General features: G+C 49.4%; 1 protein-coding gene across 1 annotated transcript in view; it reads left to right on the forward strand.

Annotated features, from left to right (window-relative positions):
- XXYLT1 (xyloside xylosyltransferase 1) overlaps nucleotides 1–18,854 on the forward strand; it is a 163,208-nt gene that overhangs the window by 70,634 nt on the left and 73,720 nt on the right. The window lies entirely within an intron of this gene.

Here is an 18,854-nt window from a genome sequence, read left to right on the forward strand (position 1 = left end):
TCGGGGCTCCTCCTGGGGAGCCGCCAGCAGAGGTGCAGCTGTGGGGTTGGGGCGGTGGGTGCCTCTCCAGCCTGCCTTCGGAGTGTGTGTAGCTGCTGGGCCCGCGATCCCGGTCACATCTGCAGTGGCACTTGCTGCTCCAGCCACCACCACCGCCGTCTGGTGCCCTTGGCCAGATGGGGCCACAACGCGCTCTCCTGAGGGAGGGGAAGGGCCACGGGGCTGGCCTCAGTGGCTGACCCTTATCTGTTTGTTTGCTTATTTCCAAGGACTACGGAGCCAGGAAGAGGAGTGCAGGCCCCATAGAAAGAAAAAGGAACAGGAAATTATTCAGAAGAGGTTGATAAAATGAGAAAAGCAGCAGGAAACAGCTTGGGGATAGGGGAGGCTGCAGCCAAAGGAAGTAAGTCTGGACGACCAGGCTGCCCGAGGCATGAATCATCCCCAAACCTTCAGGACTCCTTCCCCCTTGGCCCAGTGAGCCAGGTCCTCGGAGGGAAGGGACCTCTCCTGTTACTGAGCGACTGACAGTGCCACCGCTCCCCTTGGCTTCTGCACAGACTCGGGCTGTGGCGTTAGAGGCCAGTGTGTGCCTGTCGTCCCAGGTTTGCACTGTCGCCTCCTTCCTTCCACTGCGGGTCAAGGGGCTCTTCCAGGAACCCGCTGCTTGGGGTGCTTGGAGGTTCTTCTGTCCCCTCGCTCAGCCTCACCCCAGCCCTGCTCTGTCGCAGCGTGGAGTCCCGGCCTGTAGCCTGTCGGCGTGGGGGGACAGAGTGAGGGCCGAGAGCGCTGCCTCGGTGGAGAACGAGCGGGTGCACTTGGGCACCTGCTAAGTCACATGGCATGGTGGTGCAGCACGGCGTTTCTTGGGACAAAAGCCACACTTAGGAAATCATTTGGTAGCTGTGGCTTGCTGCTAAATTTGTGCCATATCTCTACTCCTCTAAGGGAAGTTTGGGAAATCACTTTTTTGTGCTTCCCTCACAGGAAGGAAGAAACTGAGTCCCCAGTTAGGAACTGCTTACCTCTAGATGTAGACTGGTTTGTTTCTATTTCTGGGGTTTTCCTGTTGGAACCGATTATGAATTTATAACCTAACAATATGCATTCTGGGGCTTGCATCTCATCACCACTCCTCTTCTCCATCCATTCAGCGGGAGCGCACATGCGCACACACACGTAGATCACTTCGGTTTACGGACTCTTTGGCCAGGATTCAAGTGGAGCTTAAATAGGACGTGACTGAAAACCAGTACTTAAGCTTCCATATCCTTTTGTGGTCAGACTATTATTGGACATTGCAGTTTTTAGTGGAGATAAGGGAGTTGCTGAATTGGGTCAGAGAATTTCAGGACTGGAAAATTCTAAGGTACGATCTTATCATCAGTTCTTAAATCTCTTCCGTGACATCCCTGGAGCATGGGGGTGTCTCTAGCAGTGGAAACTGCTCGAACTCCCAATGGCAGGGAGCTGCTACCGCCAGAAGCAGTCTCTTTCATCTTCAGACGTGTTTGGATTTTAGAAAGGTCTTTCTTATGTTGTCCAAAGCCTGCTTTTATCTGTTGATGCTTATACCAACTCTTGACCTCACTGAAGAAGCCTAGTTCCTTTCTTTCAGAAATTTAAATGTAGCGTTCAATCAGGGGAAACGGCCTTAGTTTCCTTGTGCGTTCTTCACAAGAAATAATTCTAGACTGCTTACCATCTGGATGCCCGGTTCAGGGTGTGCTACCCTTGGTCTCTGCTCCCCCTAAGATACAGGGCCCAGATTTGAACGTAGTACTCAGAGGTGGCCACTGCGAGAGGGACAGGCGCAAACTGGAGTACAGAGTAAAGTGGTATTCTCACCTCCTCGTGTGAAACCCTGTACTTCTGTTGATGGAGCTACATGCAAGTCCTTAACTGATGGCTACGTCTTGCTCAATACAGAGTTTGTAATTATATCAGATCCCCTGTGGGCGCCCTTTGTTGTGGCTACTCTACATTCTAGGGTGGACCCCAGCCAAGATTTGGTTTGAATGTTGAGACCACATAATGGGGTTTTCTGGGGAGAGCAGGGCAGGCTTCCCAAGCTGGCCTGAGAATGAAAGAGAGAAAGAAGGGAAAAGAGAAAGGAAACTGGCTTGGAGTTTTTAGGGTGATCAGAGATTGGGGTTGAGGTTGGGGTGAGGATTTCATGTGGGCAGGGGCTTGTGTGGTTTGAACCTCCTGCTGGTGCCAAAAGGAAGGGGAATCAGGCTTTCTTATCAGCTTGCCCAGATATGGGGCAGAGGGGAAGAGGGAGGGATGGGGCTTAAATGAACTGCCAGCAATCAAATGTCTAAAAATGGAGTCAGACTATCACACCTCCCTTTCATCTGTTTTCTGTCGGGGTGCAGTTTTTACATACAGTGAAATGCACAGATCTAATGTGTGTAGTTTGATTAGTTTCAGCAAATGCATGCCCCCTTGTAACCAATACCCCAGTCAAGATAGGCAACGTTTCCATCTCCCCACTTCTGAGGCTACTGCTAAGGTGGGTCTCTTGGCCATGAACTTGTGTGGTTGGTTGGCATGGTGCCACTGCAGGGTTGTGTGCCCATCTGCCATCAGCTCCACTGAGTTTGTCTCAGTGCATTGATCCTGCCTCTCCAGGTGTGTCAAAGATTGAATCCTTTGCCCTTGCTGTTTGCCATTCTGTGTCTGTTTCGTGACCTGGGCAAGCCTGGTAAGCATGTTATCTTCTAACAAGTCCATGATGAAAATATTTAATGGGCTAAAGAGAGAATCTTGGATTTGGGCATTTGAGGTCATCTTGAAATCGAGGCCCTTCTTCAGTTGCTGTTCCAGAGACTGGGGACAAAAGGAGGGTGAGATCCAGGCCTTACCTTTGTGGGGCTCACTGCCTAGTGTCACAGACACACAGATGACCGAACATGATGCCAGGTGCATACAATGGAATTATGTAAGAGCGTACGAGGAGGGAGCAAGTAATTCTGCATGGACAGCTGGAAAAGCCTACAAGTGGATGAGAAGGAGTCAGCAGGAGGGCACCCGTGGAAGCCCAAGGAAGAGACGAAGCTTGTGTGAGCAGGACACTGCCCTCCCGCAGAGGAGGGTGTCCTGGCAGTAGGACTGATGTGAAGGCCAGAGAGGGAGGGTGGCAGGAGGTCCCTGACATGCTGGAGGGGGGAGGATAGCTGTGTCAGCAGGCCCAAGAGTCCTTCCCACTGGTTCTGAGTAGTTGGCCTTGTCTTACATCGGACATCGCATTTCCAGCAGCCCCTGTAGGCATGTGCTCTGTGAGGTGAGGAGTGTTGCCATGGGAACACTGACATTTGCATCTTCTTCCTGAGCTATTCATGCTGTCAGTACCAACCCCAAACTTCTGCCCTTGCACATTCAGAGTCCTTAGGTGAGTGTGAGGGAGTTCTGACCGTGGTGTGACACATGTCACTGTCCTGGTTCCTCCAGCTCTCCCGCCTCAGCCACGTCGGCATCTCTCCCAACAGCAGGAATTGGAGAAGCCAAGGGAGCTTAAGAAACACAGTAAATTAATTGTGTAATACCAGAGTGTCGGGGAGGTGCGTGCTGATGGTTCACAAGTGTGGGCTGTCGTGTTGGAGACCGAGTAACAGAACATTCAAGATCTGCTTCTCATCTCATTTCATAACCGTTCTTCTCAGATCGTAGGGGTGGAGGATGAGCACAAAGGTATCAGAATCGCCTGGATGGGATTTAAACATTCTGTGTAGCCCCCTCCACCCAAGATTATGATCTATATCCCAGGGTGGGGCAAGGTTGCCTCTTATTTCTTTCAGGTCATTATTGGAGTGTGGTCCTCTTGCTAAAACTATGTCATATCTTTTAGGTGTGTGGGCAGATCAAAGATTGTATTTGCTCACCGTATCTATGCCTTGACTTCAGCTCCTACCTGTACACTGACGACTTCTGTGTTAGTAAGGCTACGCCAGGCTGGGCCATAATAACAAACACGCCCTGAAATCTCAGTGGCTTAATACATAATTTTTCTTTTCAAGCAAATTTCCCTCCAGGTTCAGTGGCTCTCTAGTGTGACTTCCGTTCAAGCCATGACCCAGGGATCCAGGTCGCTTCCATCCTGTAACTATGCCAAAGTGAACAGGTGGCCTCCAGGGCAGGAGAGGATGCGATTGTGCAGTGGTTTCTCTCTGCTGCAGTCCAGGAGTTAAACACATCACTTCTGCTCACAGTCCCTGAGCCAGGAGCTCGTTGTATGGCCACCTAACTGCAAGGAGCCAGGAGAGTCAGACCAACCTGGCTGCCACAGTGAGGCTGGTCTGTTATCACCATGTCAACCTGAGATCTGCTTTTAAGAAGTCCAGATCCATATCCCAGCTGTCCCTGGGAATCTCCATCCGAATGTCTCATGGTACGTCAAAGTCAACAGATACAACGCAGAGCTCATTGACTTCCTCTCCCCACATCTGCCTTTCCTAATCCTGGCTGACGATAGGCCACCTGAGCCAGAAACAAAGGAACAGTCTTAGACTTCTCTGTGTCCGCACTCCCCCAGTTCTCCCTCACACACATCTCTTGAGAGCGTGTGCTCTCTGGTCCTGCCCACACGGCGTGGTGCTCGACCATGGCAGCTGCATGGCTGCTTGCTTGTAAAAGGGCCTGTCTTGTTCCGGGAGGGTCCTGCCTCCGCCTTCTCAGGCCTGAGCTGTGCATCTCTCCCTCCAGTGCTTCCCTGACTGCCCCTTCTGTGGCCTCTGAGGGCCTAGCCCTGGTTGCCCTGTGATGTAGCTGTTTTTCTAGTTGCCCCCAGGAGATACTAAGTTTCTTCAATGGGGCAGCTCATTGCCAGGTGAATCTGGTTCTGAGAGAGTCTTATTTAAAATAATAGTCGTTGTTACATGTGCCAAGTGCTGTGCCAAGCGCTAATATTCCAAGTCCTCGTGGAGCTTGCAGTCTTACGGGAGAGGCCAACCATAAATAGTAAACAAACAAATGTACAATTTCCAACTGTGAAAGTCCTAAGAAGACAAAGAATGCCAAGGTATTATGAGCAGGAGAGTCGGTGTGGTTCCTTGTCCCAGGACCCATTCTCTGTCCTCTCTGCAGAGGAAAAGTGAAAGCCTCATCTCCTTTCGAGGGTCTGAGGTCTGTAGACAAAGGCGGGGTGGTGTGGGTGAGGGTTTCCTGACTGCCACGGTGAGGCTGGCATGAGGCTGGTTCTGTGAAACTGACAGATGGGATTATCCACAGTCTTCAGGAAAAAAGGACCACCTGAGAAGTGTCCACGTGGCCTGGAGTCCTTATGCCCTGGGCTTCCTGTCCATCCTCCGAGGGAGGGACAGACAGGAGTGTGTCGCTGTGCCTCGCTGCAGTGCCAAGGAGCCAGAGGCTGTGCTCACCAGCGTTCCTGCCGATACACAGTCTCTGGTCTCAGGACCCGTGGAAGATACCCCAGCAGTGGCATCTCCTCCTTTCCTTCAGGGAAAGGAGATCACTGCCTTCAACTCTTTGCCACCGATGGACCATAGCAGTGAGTCCCTGGTGGGAGCTGGGTGCCCTCAGGCAGTGAGCAGGTGCAGAGCAGCGCCTGCTTTCTAAGCGGATGTTCACTTTACCCAAAGAGATGCCTTCAAATAGGATTCTGCCAGAGCCTGCCCTTCATCCTGAGTTATTGCACTGCCTGTGGTAGGGAGGGTAGAAAGAAGGGAATTTGGAGAAATAGGGAGCTCACTGGCCATTTGAAAACAGCCAGAAAGGAAAATGAAAGACTTAAAATGATGCTTTCAATCATTGGGAAAATATGGTTCAATGAATACAAATATAATTTCAGGCCAGTTTTTAGGCGTATAGCAAGAATGCCCTGGGAAGTGTTATTTTGCCAAGTCTTAATATAATCAGAATGTTATTTGGTGTCAAGCACCTCCTAGGTAATAGCACAAAGGACCAGACCCAGACCACAATGGTAAGGGAAGGATACAGTGCATATTTCCCTAAGTCTCCTTGAGGAGTAGCAGCTACACCCCCTGTCTTTGGATGCCAACCTCACAAAAGTTAGGTGATGGATCCAAAATGCAGGGAAGATGTGGTTCCCTAAATGGGAGAGCTCTGTGACACCTCTCAAGGTGGGCATCTTTGCTGTTGGGAGCACAGCCTAGAGAGCCAGAGTGCCTGAGCGGCTCGCCAGCTTATGCACCAGGACACCTGGATGGGGAAGAGGCATGGAGAGCTGCCAAGTCTTCACAGTCAGGCGTCAATCAGCCCGGAGGTTGCCAGTCACTCCTGGATGCTGCCTAAAGCCCCTGCTGGGTCAGGTGGCCACCTAGCTCTGCAGGCACGGCTTCTACGCCTCTCTCCCTCCGTTAACTGTGTTCCTACTCTACATACCCAACTTTTTACTTGAGCATGCTAAATACATTCCCTGATTTTTCACTAGTGGCCTCTCTTTGCCCTCTTGCCCCACATCTTTGCATTTTTGTTTCCCCATCATTCAGGTCTCAGCTCAAGTGTTGGTTTTGCAAAGCCCAACCCTGTCGACCCAAATTCAGCAGCCCCTCACAATGTCACGTTCCTTCCCATCACTCTATTTTATTTTCTCCATGGTACCTACTGCTATCTGAAGTCACCCTGTCTAGTCTGTATCTTACAAGAGCAAGCCCCTTGCCTGTCTTTCCCCTGCTTTATCTGTAGTGGCTAGTACACAACAGGGTGGAATAAATATCTGTTGAATGATTGAAAGAATGCAAAGTTGTTAGTCAGGGGCTGGAAAGGCATCCAATGTCTTAGCGCTCTGCTGTGCATCACTGGGCGTGTGTCCTGATGGGGGAATGCCCACCCAGAGGGTCTGTCTTGGTACTTCCCCTGGACCCGGAGCACTCGGGGTGTGCTCACACTCAGCGCTGCCCAGCTGGCAGCTTCCTGGGGGAGTTTTTCCTCCTGAGCAAAACCCTTCTTCTAACAACATTTCTTTTCTGTTTTTATTACAGCATCTCATTAGGTACAGAAGGAAACTTTGGTACAGTTCCAGGTTTTTCTTTTCAAAAGAGGAAGGGCTTTATCCTTGACCAGAAAATCACAGCTCTGCCCGAGCTAGAAGTCTTTTGACCAACTTCGTTTATATTAAAGAAATTAAGGTTACCAACCATCATGACTGTACTTAAGATGTGAATGGAGGTAAAAGTGTTTTACAGAGAAAAGAAAATTTGAACTGGCTTGTACAGAAAAGAAACATTCCTTTTTCTTTTGGTATGTGTGCAGAGTTTCTGTGACCACACAGCTATGCCTGGCGTTCTAATTGAAATCATTTGGAATACTTTTAAGATTGTTCAACTCTTCTATCACTGACAGTTATGAAACTCTGTACCTGCATGTTTATCACTAATGATGCCAATAAAGTTGCAAATAACTGTTGTATGAATTATACCAAGGCAATTTTATCACTTGGTATTGGATTAGAATGTTCAGAAAGCAAATTTGCCTTGACTTGGCATTCCAGGAACTAGACCATACACACAGACCTGGGGAAATCTACCTGCTGTGGTTAGAGAAGGGGCAGGCCAGGGCATCCCTGCTGAATTAGGGCAGTGCAGGATTAGAGGATAGTCAAGACACTGATAATCTAGACATCTTCCTGCCAAGATATGTGTTTCCATAGGAATGCCAAAGTTTTTCTTTCATGCAAGCATGCAGGAAATTAAACCACAAGAAAGGCCAACTTGGATTTCTTAATCTACGCAAAACAATGAAATTTCAAGTTTGGGTTTATGGATGGAAAGTGACTGGGTAAAAATAGCACTGACTGATTCGACAAATATGCCTCCTTGGGCTCCCAGAGCTGTTGATATGTGTGGATGCTGCCAACAGACCCCAGTGCTTGGGCATGTAGAACCTGCACCCCGTAGGGAGGACTTGACCTGACAGGAGAACTCAGGCCCACCATGGGCATCTCCTGCCCAGGTACCCTGCTATCTCCATACTCAATTCCAGAAGTGTCCAGTCCAGGCTCATCCTGTGTCATTTGGTGGCTGTGACTCAGAGGGAAGCGCCCTGGCTGCGTTTGGTGTTGGGTTTAGGTGATCTCTACATTTTTAGGCAGTGGCAACTTTATCACCTTCAACCATCATTGTCCGTGGTGAGATTCACACGGTCATTTAAGTATGACAAGAAGGGGGTTGCTTGGCTTCAGGTAACCTCCTGGACACAGAGGGCTGGCTGAACTTTCCAGTTCATGATCTCATGCCCTCACCTATTGCCAAGGCTGTGCTTTCTTTGTTGGGGTCCCTTAGGCCTGGAGCTCTGAGAATGCAAATTGGCCTCTGGAAAACAGACTCATCCCAGTAGACTTGGGAGGTTTCCTGAGCTCCACAGATAATCAAAGCATCCGCTATTTGTCCTGGATTTCCAAAATGTACTTGGCGAGAGGAAATGGGGAAAATGTAGCACAAATACAATTAAGTATATGAAAGGAAAATGAAACCAAGGGAGAGTAATTCCCAGCTTATTGTTTGCTTTTGCTTTGAAAAATGTGTTTAGAAGCCCAGTAAACCACCTTGTGGTGAAGCAGGAAGGATGCAGAAGTTTCTAGATGGACTTGGCTTAGGAAAAAGGTTATAAAAATGGGTACTTCTGGCTACCTTGAGAAGGAATTCTAAAGAAATTTGAGGTCATGTCAAAATGCCTTAAATGTGATATATACTACCTTAAAAAATGGGTATTTTCTAGAGGTAGTTAATGTCTTTAAAATGAATTTTAATTTAAAAGTAATATATGTCTAGTTTGGAAAGATGAAAAAATATTTTAAAAATAATTACACATTTTACCACAGTGATATTTTAGCGTATTTTTGTCTAATTTTATATGTATGTTTGTATATATACACACATAAATACATTAATATGTATTTGACATACTGATCATCATAAAACATTATATATTACAATATTATAACATATAGTTATAGTTCAAATATTAATTTATTTCTATGATTATAAAAGTATATATGTGTGTAGTAGAAAACTTGGAAAAGTGTAAGGAGGAAATTTAAAATATAGATGCACCTTGACCTATGATGGGGCTCCATCCCAACAAACCTGTCATAAGTCAAAAATATTATAAGTTGAAATACATTTAATATTCTGAAAAACTCATCATAAAGTTGAAAAACTGTAAGTCAAGCCATCTCACGTTGGGGACCTTCTACACCTGTGATTGCACTATGAGTGCGGGTCTGCGGTAGGTAGCTAGTCTCCAAAGTTGACCTCCGAATGAACCATTCCTCCCAGTATTCACATCACTGTGTAGTAACCCTCGCCTTGCATGTGGGCTGGCTCTGTGACTTATTTTTGACAAATAGGATATAGTGGAAGGACACCTCTCCTGAGGCTGGGTCACAAGAGGCCTTGTGGTTCCATCCCAGGGCTCTTGGAACGCTTGCTCTTGGCAGACTCCCTCTTGGAACCCAGCCGCCATGCTGGACAGAGCCCAGACCCCAGGGAGAGCCCACATGACAGCCTTCGGGTCGATGGCCCCAGCTGAGCTCCTTGCCGACAGCTGGCATCCACAGCGGGCAGTCTGCGTAGCCGCCTTGGACGTCCGGCCGAGGTTGCCAGCCCAGCTGCCATTTCACTGCGTCCGTGTGCGACCCCCCAGGAGAACTGCCCGGCTGTGCCTGGTGGCCTGCCGGAACCGTCAGGGGGAATAATCCATAGTTGTTTTAAGCCCCCAGGTTTTGGGGTGCTTTATTATAGAGCAGTAGATAACTGGCGTAGTGTGTGGGCGGCTTTGGCAGTAAGACCGTTTAAAGGGAGTGCACAGAGGCCAAAAATCTCATGCTCCAGAGCCAGGTGGGCCTGACCTGCCTTCCCTGCAGTGTCCCTCACTGGCCATGTGACCCTCGGCAACGTATTGTAAGCTACCATGAACCTGAGTTTTCAGCACTTGTAAAATGGAAAGTGGGCTTAAAAGTATGCCAGTGGCTAGCACACAATAGGTACTAAGTAAATGTTAGTTTCCACGTGGTGGTATTGTATGATCATGAGGAATGGTGCAGAAGTAGTAAGGCAGGTCTGTGGCTGCCCTTTGCTGGCGTGGCCCTCTCTTGCAGGGCCACTCAGCATTAGGGGCAGCCCTGTCCCATGCTTGCTGGGTGATGGGTGAGCAGGGCTGCCACCCTCAGGGCCAGGAAAAGATGGAAACAACAGTGGCAGCAGCAGAGAGTACCTAATGAAAACCCTACTGTGTTTACATTTTGAGGCTAGGAAAGATGTCATTCATTTGTGAGCCTCCACGCTTAGCACAGTGCTTGGCACATAGTAGGAACTTTGTGGCTCGCTTGTCTGGGCATGACTGAGCTCAGCACATCACGGTGTATCTTCTGTGCCTGGGATGTGTCTGTGCTATCGAGAACAAGCAGAAGGGTATGAGTGAGGGGAAAGGGCCATGTCTGTTCAGAATCACAGGATGGTGGGGCTGGGAGGGGTCTCAGAGAGCATCTGTTTCAAAGCCCTTGTCCTTATAGTATGTGACAATGGATGCCCAGAGGGGAAGTGGCTTGCCCATGGTTGGACACAGTGGCAAAGCCAGGCCTGTGAGCCAGGGCTCTGAGCCAGTGCCCTACCTAAATCCCCGAGTTCACATTTCATCGAATAAGGTAGAGAACCTTTGTTAGGTTTCCTGGTTTTGCACTGAATCCATAATGTAGCATGGGCTCAAATGCCAGGCAAGAGGGAGAGAGTGGTTAGAACATGTAGAGAGAGGACACGTGAGATTAGAAAAACAAGAGCACCCATCATTCCAATAAAGAACCTCAAAATGGGGGTTTTGGGAAGTTGCACTATGACAGTTTGGACAACCGGTGATAGCTGTATCATTATTTTCCAAAAACATCTGTTAATTCTGCCCACAGGGCATTGCCTTCTCCACCTTCCACTCCCGGGGTCTGTGGAAAAGCCTGTTGGTGAAGAGGAAAGACCAGTGTGATGAACCATTGTGAACAAAGTCAAATGTGGTCCTGCCTTGGGTAGGAATGAGAACTGAAGCTTTTGGAGACAAAAAAAAAAAAAAAAAGTCTATAGCAAAAACTAGAGAGATCTATACTAAGGCCAGTAGGGCCCATGGACAGCTATACCACAGAAATGGAAGATTGTTAGGTCTGTAATTCCATTTTCTCTATATACTGAACTTCATAAATAAGTACATGAGCTATAATTTCATACTGGCAATAGAAGCGAGAAGAAAATTTACACTGGGTGTTACATGTGTTGTCTTATATAAGTCCCAAAAGTTTTTCAGCCAAGTTCAAAATAAATTCTATCCTATCTTAAAGTACATGATTTATACCTTGTCACAGAAGGTGCTAAGGATGAAGACGGAAACTCGTGTTACACTGTTGCCAAAGCAAAAACTGAGTCTTTTCTTGATAATTTGTTTTGTCCACAAAACAGGAGCTAGGAGTTATAAACAGGAGCTAGGAGTTATGGCTGAGCCGCAGCTAACGCTATTTTCCATGCTCCATTTTGACAGGGGGTGAGGAGGGCTATAAGAAAGAGTTTATTGTATAGCGCATATATAAAATTGACTGTGGCCATTAATTGCAACCTCCTGGCCCTGAAACCTTTTACCAGAGCTGCTAACAGGTTGTGTAAATCACTCCTAGGAACTCCATTTCCTTTCCCTCCCCCTCCTTCCTCCTAGCTGGGGGCAGGCTGCTAATGTGGAAAACATAGATAATGTGGAAAACGGGGAGGCAGAGGGACTTCCTGTCTGAGCAGAGCCTGCAGAACTGAGCTCTGGTGTGTCCCGGCCGTGTCCCGGCCGTGCAGGGGCCCGGAAGGCTGGGCAGCGGCAGCATGGCGACCAGTGGCATGGGCCTTCACAGCCCAGCACCTATGAGTGGGGTCGCCAGCTCTGCCACCACTGGCCACGCGATCCTGGTTATTACACTTCTTGAATTCCTCATTTGTCAAATAGAAATAATACTATTGATCTTGTAGAGCATTTAGGTGATTCAATGCGTATAATGTGTTTAGACATGTTGGCTATTGTCATTAAAAACTCCCTTTTGACTTACTTTTCTGGCAATAAACCCTTTCTCTCAAAAGTGACTCCATCAGTCTCTGCTCAATGAAAGGGAACCCCAATAATCTTCACGTCCCTGGGGATGAGGGTCTTGAACAAGGTGGTTATGGGACGTGGGGAGCCCTTCTCTGCCAATGGAAGTCCCAGTCACTGCGCAGAGGTGATCTGGAGCTCTGTGCTGTTTTCACCCTTGATGTGGAGCATTTCTTGTCTTTAAAGATAATGGGATTTTAAAAGGGACTTCAGAGGTCTCTGAAGGCTTTTTCTCGGAATCTTATGTGTGATGGATCGAGCAAACTAATGTGTGATTGCTCTTAACACCGGCCCTTCCTTGCTGGGTTGTCTTAGACAAATTGCCAAAACTCTCTGAGCATCAGGTTCTTCATCTGAAAATGGGAGATGCTAATGCCCACCCTGAGGAAGCATAATAGGGGTTCATTAGCTGAGTCGGTAAACACAGAGCCCTCTGCATGGGCCTGGCACACTGACATCCTCTCCGTGCTCCCAGATGGGGAACTTTTGTCCGATCAGGCCGGAGGAGCCCCAGGAATCTGTGCCCAAGGCCTAGGGCCCTTGGCGTGTTCTGCTCTGTTCTTTTGCAACCCCTATTCCCGTAGTTAGCCTGTTGCCCGGCAGCTGGGCCCTGCACTTCAAAGGGAATGGGTAAGGACACTTTGGCAGACAGGGAAAGGCCCAGCCGGGAAGCCACCCAGTTTCTGCTGGATGTGAGCATCACCGCAGCCAGTTCCAACCACGATCCCCTCGGGGACACGGCCGTCCGTCACTTGCTGGGACCCTCCAACAGGAGAAGCCAGTCTGGTATGGCTGGCGTGGCACAGGGGGAACTGCCTGTCCCATGGGTCTCAAAACAGCTTCTCTGGGGTCACGAGCCTCTCACCGTTAGAGGAAATCGCCACCCCTTTCACTTGCCCTTTGGCTCCTGCAGGCCAGAGGTGCTGCTGAACCGCAATTAAAAAGCGCCAGAGGGTGATAAGGCAGGTGGCAAATGGCTGCAATATTTCCAAGTGGACAATGAGAAAATTAGCTCCCTTTCCAGGCAGCTGCTTCCGGGTCCTCGGCCTCATGACGCTGGAGTCACATAACTCAGCGTTGTCATTATTTCCGCGTCTCCCCAAACCCTCTCCTGGTTGGTGGAAAGCCTGGGCTGATGTTCTGCGCTGAAAGCCCTCTGATGTCTTGTAAATGTTTATCTCTGGGAAGCTCTGAAGCTGTTTCAAAACAGAAAGAGAAGGCCCTTGCCTGGCTAATCTGCCCTCTCAGAAAGCCTGTTTTGTTTCCTGGGATGGTAGCTCCGTGCTTACCTAAGCATATCTTTTCTTTTCATCGTCCTTGATTTATTTTGTTGCGTGTTGTTTTGTGTGTGTTAAGATGTGTCTGCCAGGAATTGTGTCTGCCAGGAATTGTTTCTGGGGATAGGAGACGGGAGGGGAGAGGAAAAGATACTCTTTTTTTATTTTTTTCCTGGGATTTTTTTTTTTTCCTTTTGCTGTTTGTTTTCGGGTATCATTAATTACTCACTCTGGGCTGTAATTCCACTCCTGGTCAGATGACATGCTTGTGGCTGGTTTAATTGGAAGCTGATGAGTTGTCCCCAGCCTGTTTCTGCAGGGGAATGTTGACTTGGGAATCTTCCAGCCGGCGCTAGGTCGAGAATGTGGCCTTCTCTGGTGCAGCCGTGCAGAGGTATGGGCTGCCAGCCACCTGCAGCCCCGGCAGCAGAGGTGGGGTTCTCAGCCCTGAAAACAATCCTCCCGGCAGTCAGGAACTCCTGAGCATGGCTGCTAGAGCCATGGCGGTGATAATGGTAATGGGGTCTTGACGGTCTTGAAAGCTGAACTGTTAGCTAGCACTTTCAATCTCGTGCTTCATTTTCCCACTTGTTAGAGCAGAGTGGCACCATTTCTTGAGCCTGCAATGGGAGCATGAGAGGATGAGGGTGAGCAGACACGTTCCTCTGTGTACGTGGTACCACATTTTTTACTCTACCTGCTGGAGTTGAAGTTCAAATGGAAACATGTTTCGGGCCAGAAAGCCCACCTGGATTCTTAGTGTCTTTTCTCACTTTGGGTTGACATACTTCAGTGACTCCTGTCTCATGGTCAAATACTCATCAGTCCTGTGGTTAGGGGCTTCATCCAGGACCCCTGAACCACCTTTTGTACCCTGGAGGCAGCAATTCTTCCATTTCCTGAAATACTTCAAATCAACCTACCTGCTCTCTTGCCAAACTGTCATCCTCTATGAAAACCAGTGCTTCAACTGCTGGCCTGTAAGTTAGAAATTCTGGAAGCTCTTCTAGTTTCTCTAATCTACCAGGAGGCGAGGTTGGCCAGCACCAGGCAGTTGAGCTCATACAAGGAGAACACTTGGCACAAATGTGTTCTCTGACACCAGGTGCCCATGCAGGACTTTTCCTAACACACAAGAAAGCTTCCTGCCACCTGAGAAAATGACATGAGTGAACGTTGATACTTCAGTTCTTGTTTTTGCGATTTAAACAAATACATGAGAGGATCTATAAGAGGATGTTTGGAGGGTTTAACTTATTGGAAGCAGCAGCGAACACTTTTCCAGGAACGAACAGGTCTAAGTAGAAAAGGGAAGGGTCGGTAGGAGGGTGGATGGTGAGTATTTTACTACTGGTCACTGTGGGTCCCGCGCTAGGACTGCGCTTGTGTCTCCACGATGGCTCTGAGTCCTGAATGTTAAGTCTGCCCCTGCCCCCCCTTGAGGTTAAAACAGCTCAAGGTGTGTTCTTAGAAGAATGTAAAGATCTACTCTTTTTTCACATCCGTGCCTGGTGTTGACGTGAGAATATGGAGAACAATATTCTTTCCTAAAAGCTGGCTGTAAGGTGTGTTGCTCACGGAGGTCTCATTCCTTTTCTTTGACTACTACTTACTGGTCTTCAGGCTCACATTTTCAGGGGTTGGTGTGCCGATACTCTATGAGCTAATTGTGCTGGGTGCCTGGTTAGTCCTGTGCACAGCCTTTGGGCCATTACACAATGTTTTCTGTTCTCTAGGAGCTTATGGCCCCTGTTGGGGGCGGGGAGGTGCAGGGGCTAATAAACTCAAGGGATTTAGAAGACGTGAGTTCTGGGATCAGCTTTGCCACTTAGGTTGAGTGTGACCCCTGACAAGTTTCTCCTTGTCTTTAGTCCTCAGTTTCACTATCCATAAAATGGGTAGATTGGCCTCAGTTATTACCAGGCTTTCTTTTCATGTTTGTCATCCCAGATTATTCTGTCCTCCTCCTTTTTGTTGTCTTTTCTCAAGGTTTAGATACGGTGGACATTCAGCCAGCCTTGGATATTGGCCATTCTTTTGAGTCTTGTAGATGTCTAGTCCTTCTTTTTCTCATACATGCTTTATAGATTTCATGCTTTATAGATTTCATCTTTTTCTTGCTTTGGGGATAATTATCTCATTCATTAATTCTTTAGATTTCAGTGGTCCTACTACTGTCATTTCAGCTGGTCACCAACCAGCATCTTATCCAGGCTGTGGTGGATAAGTCACTGTGGTGTTACTTCCATGTATCTGTAATGCCTCTCAGTAGTATATAGACACCCCGCCCCTGACACAGTTCCCACAGAGGGATGGCTACATCACGGACCCGAGGCCAGAGAGACAGGTCCATTTAAAAAAAATCCCATCCTAATGAATTCCAGCATTCCTAGTAGGCATCTTTCTCCTCAACAGTGACATTTGCACTTGGCATCTTATTTCATAATTACATAAAAGGATACCCTGCTGGACAGGCGCCCACACGACAGTGCAGGCTGCGCGGGGTGGGGCTGTCGACCCGCTGAGTTGAGGGGAGCATCCTCCCAGCTCTGCCTGAAAGGGCATGGCCGGGTCAGTCGCTCACAGCAGCGTGAAGGGGCCACTTTGTGCGGGAGTCGCTGCCTCTGTCCTTCCTCGTCAGTTAACCTCGTTTGGCAAAGCCCCTCCTGAAAGAATTGTTAACATCTTTAAGCAAACCTTTCCTGAAAGGTGCTTTAGGAAGGAGGAGTTGTAAATAATGTCAAAGCAGCTCAAATTCCTGTGTCTTAGGACTCTGTATGACCTTTCTGGGTTCATTCTTAGCCAGTCCCTACAGGGCAAGGAAAGTGCTCAGGTTTACTGAGGGCGTATTAAGACCAAGATTCTGCCAAAATGAAGGAGCTGGGTCTCGTCTGGAGGCCTCCCGTGTCCCTGAGCTGTGCCCTCCCAGCTCGTTCCTATTTTTAAGAAGTGCTCCCTCTAGAAGGGCGGTGAGACAGGTACACACACAGGTAGCAGTGAGCAGACTCAAGCGGCCACGTGGGGAGTGCAGAATAGGAAGCCACAGCTTGTGCGGGGCCTGTCTAGGCGGGCCGGGAAAGGGAGGCGTTCAGGCTGCTCCTTGCGGAATAAGTAGGGCTCGGATGGCCTTGAAAGACCAGAGAGTGCACATAGCAGGTGGTGGCTTTGATGAAGGACACAACTGACAGACTGACTAAATGAATGGCCTCTCCTACCATCAGGAGTGTCTTTAACTATAGTGAAATTATTGTAAATTCCTGAAATTTCCTTCCCTTGAATTCTGCTTTTGGCCAGCTTGTTGCCCTGCTCCAGAATTCTTTCGTCTCTCAAGGAGTTTGGCCCTTCTGTGTGCTCCTGGGGCCCTGGCATGGGTGGCAGCCGAGCCCACATCTGCCTCCCAGGGGCTCCTCTCTGATCGGAACGGGGGTCAGGGTACACTGGGAGGAGCTCGCCCGGCTTTCAAGTCAAGTGGGCCAAGGTTCACATCCCAGCGCCGGCGTTTCATTGTTGTGTGATCTTGGACTATAGTTTTTAACTTTTCTAGGCCTCTGTTTATCTAAAAATGGAAATGACTTAACACACTGGGCAGAGAAATAAACTATTGATGTTCAATGCTGGACACTTAAAAACCACTCAAGAAAAGGGTGCCTCCCTGTGGCCATTGTCGATGTGATGGGAAGTGACCCGTGGGGCCACAGAGATGAGATCTCCCTTTCTTTCACAGCCCTGTCAACACCACAAAACTGCCGCCCCACCTCCTGGCTGCACACCCGTCCCCGCCTTCCCTATCAGCAGGACTCCGGTGGGTGGTGCCTGCCCCTTGTCATCAGGGCTTGCGTAAGAGCTGCCTGAGACCCTAGAACTGGGAGTGTCGGGTGCGAGAGATGGACCAAAATAGAGAAATGGCCCGGCGGGCATGAGCTGTGGGGAGTCCCCAGCCCCAGGCGGCCACCCCTGGATGGTCCATCGTGACTTCTTAGTGGCTGCCAGTTTCATTCCTGGACGTTCTTTCCTGGTACACAGTGTCCTTCCCTAAGGCCTCCCCTGGGTTCTTTCCCTCTGATCCCCAGGGCTGCCTCTGAGAGCAGCAGGCGCCGAGGCCCTGCCCCGTGGCCTGTCGCTGTTCCCGACCCTGCAGTCTAGGGCAGCTTTCCAGAGACCGGCGGAGTCACTGCAAGGGCTTCCCGACATCCGGACTCCCAGGTTATCAACTTTCCTGATTTCTGGGTCTTTGGTATTGTTATTGTTTTTAGCTGCAGGAAGGAAAGCCGTTGTGAAGCCAGGCAGGCACAGGCGCTGTGCTAGCCGGGGCAGATCCACTGTCCTGTGTCCTGCCCACGAGGCCAGAGAAGCTGGCGCTGGTGCCCGCTCACCTTCTTCTGCCTGAGCAGCTGCATTCTCATGTGCTCTGACTTTTTTTCTCCCCAGAAAAGTCATGTAGAATGTTTCGCTTCTATGTCACAAAGAAAAATAGAATAAGGAACAAATGAATCAGTTTTTCTTGAATCGTAAGCTGTGATTTCTTCATAAACTAATTTAGGGAATGGCTGTTGAATTTCACCGACATTCCTGAGTGTTTACTGAATGCCAAACCCTGTGAGAGGAGGGGACGGGGGCCAAGGAGTGCAAGACGGGGTCCCTGTCCTCAGGGGGCTTCCGAGGGCGGCCTGTCCGCCGAGCGCCGAGCGCTCTGTGCTGGCAGGTGAGAAGAGACGGGTGAAGAGCGAGGGGGCGAGGCCTGGTGTCCTGGGTGGGCGTGGGTGTCCTTCCCTTCTCTGTGCTGCCGGCTTCAGGGCCCAGCCCAGACCTGCCTGCCTCGAGCCGCAGAGAGCTTCCTGTTCCCCAAAGTCTGGGTGCCTGGAGCCTCTGCAGCCTGGAAGGTGTTTCCCACACTCTTTCCTCGTCTCAGCGTCACAGCCTCACAGGGCACGTGACATCATGCTCATTTCAGCAAACGAAACAACTGAGGTTCGGAGACGTAAGCTAACTTTCCCAGGCCAAGTCTTCTCCTGAGGACCGAGTCCGCGCACTCTCCCTCGTCATTTGCTCATGCGCCTCCACTAGGCGCTCTCATGGCACCTTTGCCATTTTATGCATCAGCGGCTCTCGGTGTCTCTTGGCGTCTCTCGGCGTCTCTGGGTCTGCGCGGGGCCTGGCCCCTCCTGGCACCGACTCAGCAGGATCTCGGTCAGCCCTGGTTGGGTGAAAGGCGTGGGAATGAACTTCACCGGTGCCTCCCTCCTCCTCCAGGTCATCTAGCAGGGATGGGAGCAAACAGTGCCGGGTAATTGTGAGACTCAATAACTAAGGCTCATTTTGTGTTTTTTAGGTGCCTAGGTTCCTTCAGCTGTTTCCGTCTGGGCCAGCTTCTTAACTTGACACATATCTGGGGCTGTAGAACGTCCTGATAAGGGCCCAAGACCATAACGCGTTTACCTCTGCCTTCCGTGGGTCACTTGCCACCTGTGCTCCAAAGAGGAAACGCCTGGATGC

The sequence above is a fragment of the Microcebus murinus genome, chromosome 1 (genome assembly GCF_040939455.1).
Source record: "Microcebus murinus isolate Inina chromosome 1, M.murinus_Inina_mat1.0, whole genome shotgun sequence".
Taxonomy (NCBI): domain Eukaryota; kingdom Metazoa; phylum Chordata; class Mammalia; order Primates; family Cheirogaleidae; genus Microcebus; species Microcebus murinus.